Source organism: Rhagoletis zephyria, unplaced genomic scaffold (genome assembly GCF_001687245.7).
Source record: "Rhagoletis zephyria isolate East Lansing unplaced genomic scaffold, Rhagoletis_zephyria_1.1 Rzeph_scaffold_00783, whole genome shotgun sequence".
In the NCBI taxonomy this organism is placed as follows: Eukaryota; Metazoa; Arthropoda; class Insecta; order Diptera; family Tephritidae; genus Rhagoletis; species Rhagoletis zephyria.
The window spans coordinates 59,679-63,138 of record NW_016157867.1 but is presented as its reverse complement, the minus strand read 5'-3'; positions in this window follow the sequence as shown (position 1 = coordinate 63,138).

Here is a 3,460-nt window from a genome sequence, read left to right as displayed (position 1 = left end):
GTGTAAACTTATTGTAAATGTCAAATTGAGATATCTCAACGAAATTTTGTATGTAGGTTTCCATTTATCCAAGGTAGGTTGGTATTGAAAATGGGCGAAATCGGACTATAACCACGCCCACTTCCCATATAACGGTAATTTCCAGAAATACGAAAACTGCGATATTTTAGTAACTACTGAAGATAATTCACTCAAAATTGATATTTACAATAATTTTTAGACGAAAAATAAGAATATTATAAATTTTTGGAAAATGGGCGTAGCCACGCCCACTTATGGTTACATGTGTATATCTTGGTAACCGCTGCACCAATTTCTTCCAAACTTGGCACAGTTGTTGGCCTTCGCACAGCATACCAAATGGCCGAAAATTTTTAAAATCGGACAATAACCACGCCCACATCCCATATAACGGTAATTTAGAGAAATACAAAATCTTCGATAAATCAGTAAATAATAAAGCTAATGTATTCAAAATTGATGCTTGCAACAATTCTTAACCAAGAAATACGTTTGTGGTAAAATTTTGGAAAATGGGCGTGGCACCGCCCACTTATGATCACATATATTTATCTCGGTAACCGTTCTACCAATTTGTACCAAACTCGGTATGGTTATTGTGCTTGCCACATAAAAGCAAAACGTTGAAAATATTGAAAGCGGACTAAAATTGAGGCCGCTTTACATATAACGGTAAATTTCAGAACTGCTTGAAACTTCAAAATTTCGAAATCTAAGGACTCTAATTTACTAAAAATTGATGCGGCCCGGCTTACCATGTAGCGGTAGCTTTCGGTAAGGTGAAAAACATATATTTAATACGTGCGCCGGGTATTTAATGTTCGGCTCCGCCCGAACTTAGACTTTCTTACTTGTTTCAAATTGAAACTTTATTTATATAAATAGCATTTCATACAAATAGGCTTTAATCACACAAGTATTATTACAAAAGCTTGGCCAAACGCCTAGCAAAGGCTGAAGGCACTATTATTATTTTAACAAATTTCAGATATACTTATGTATCTAATACAAGTATAAAAATGAATTGGTATCAATATTCATTCTTCCAGAATTCTACCTGACACAGAAAAAACTCTTTCACTAGTTTCTGAGCTAGCTGGTATGTTTAAAATTTGCCTTGAAAGACTTTTAAGAAGTGGTAAATCTTTAGCTTTCTCCCAATATTTTAAAACATCGTCACAACTTTTGTTTTCCAATTTTTTCAAATATATCTGTATTTCCGTATTAATTTTTTTCAAAAACTGTTTCTGCAGATTCATTTATTGCATCTTTAAGGGCCGTTTTCTGAAGTAACCTTTAACTTTTAAGCTCAATTTATATTTAAAGGTTGGATTAAAAATAAAGCTATGTCTAAAGTTAAGCATTTCTATTATCGGGTTTTAACGTATGTATGTTTCTAGGTTGTAAACCAATTCAAAACCGATAATAAAATGCTTTACTTTAGACACAATCATAAATTTTAATGCAACCTTTAAATATAAAGTGAGCTTTAAAGTTACAGGTTACTAGAGAAAATGGTCCTAAATTTGTCAAAAGTTGCACGGGTTTTTTCCCTTTTCGAGGTAGAAGGAATGTCATCATGCAGAATTTGGAAATCGTGCTGAGGGCGAGCGCTCATTTGTTTAAGTACATTTCTACCGAAGTAATCTTCAAGCATCGCCTTTACTGTCCCTATTATATGTTCGCGCTGTTCTGCAGATAAAAACTGTAACTTTTTAAACGGAGGATTTAGAAACAATCTCCGAAATTGCACTGAACTTGGTTGGAATGTTTTATTTAAAGCAACACCTGCGTTTTTCTTCAAATCGATAATGACTTCAGAATCAGATGCATTCGCCTAACAATGCTTTTGTAGTTTTTTGCACCACACAACGTGCTCAGGTATGGTTGGATTTAAATCCGCGCTCAAATTTTCAGAACACATCTTGAAAGAGGCCAGAAATTCTAACAATTTTTCCAATAAATTTTAATTTACTCTAGATAGTTTATGAAGCTCATTTATTTCTATTAATAATTGTTGAACTGCTTGCCGCATTTCGTGAATGCTGGACAGCATTATAAATAACCGTGTCTTAACTTGTTGATTTAAAGACTTTGATAGTTTGTTATTGAGTTCGTTATGTTTAAATCAGCCTACAAGCTTTTTTGAAGCATCTATCCATTCATATTCTTCCACAAGAAATTCATGTTTATATGGAAAAAAGCAAAAAAAAAAACTTTATTAAAAATCAAAGCGATTTTATAGGCGCTCAAACTTGCACTCATTTTACTAGAATTTTATAAGGTTGTTGCATACCCGAAAAAATTCTAAAAATTCTGGTTAAGAAGCTCGAAATATAGTTAAAAAATTTTGTAATTTTTCTAAGTTCTGTATAAAGTTTGAAAGTGTGATTTTTGTTAAAGCTTGAACCATATTTTTATAAAAAATATCAAAAAAATTGTAGCTTGAAAAACATTGCAAATATTAAAAACTGAACACCATTCATCCATTTTTGACCGCCACTGTACATACATTGACGAAAATCTAACTCACGCACACATAAATTTCAGTCATGCATACGGTGACCATATTAACCAACGTAAAATAAAGGACATTTTTTTCAAAATGATTTGGGAATACATATGTACATACAAATTGCCTTACCCATATCGTAATTTAAATCAAACATTTACCAGTTAATTATATTATTTAATTGTACAAGTTTCCCCGCTGTAGCGAAAAATTAAGCCAAAACTTCGCCATCCTTTGCTACCAAAACGGATTTACCATAATTCATACTGCATGACGAAGCCAGCACACAGTGGTTCAAAATTGAAATTTAATGGTCATAATTCACCGGAGCCTTTATTTTGCAACCACTTTTTTACTAAAAACAAAAAAAAAAATTTTATTTTGGTGAAAATTTTTTTATAACATTTCAAAATTTTTTTTGTGTAATTTTTTTGTTTTGGGCGAACCATACAATTGTTTTCAATTAGTTTTTGTTATGTAACATTTATTAACTGGAACAGGAGAATAAATTTTCTTCAAAATTGCTACTTTTTCTGCATTTTGTACAAAAATATGTTATATAATCAAATAAGAATTCAAAAATCAGGCTCAACTAGTCTCTGGCAAATAAGAAGTAATCAAATTAAGTGAAAAATGAAGGCTCCAGTGAATTACGAACACTAAATGCCGGTTTTGAACCACTGTGCAGGAGGGGGTTTATCTTCTTTAAGTGGAGCTGGAAACTCAGCGTGCAACACGATCCTGGGCGCAACTTTCCCTCTGCTTTATAGATTAAATATAAACCCTTAAGTGGGGTGCGAAACAAACTGGCGAAGGTTTTTATAATATTTTTTAAGGGACATTTTTTTCATATTCTGTATATATTTACAAATTTACGTCACGTGAAAGCGTGACACGACGTGTAACGTAGAAAATCACGTCTTTTGC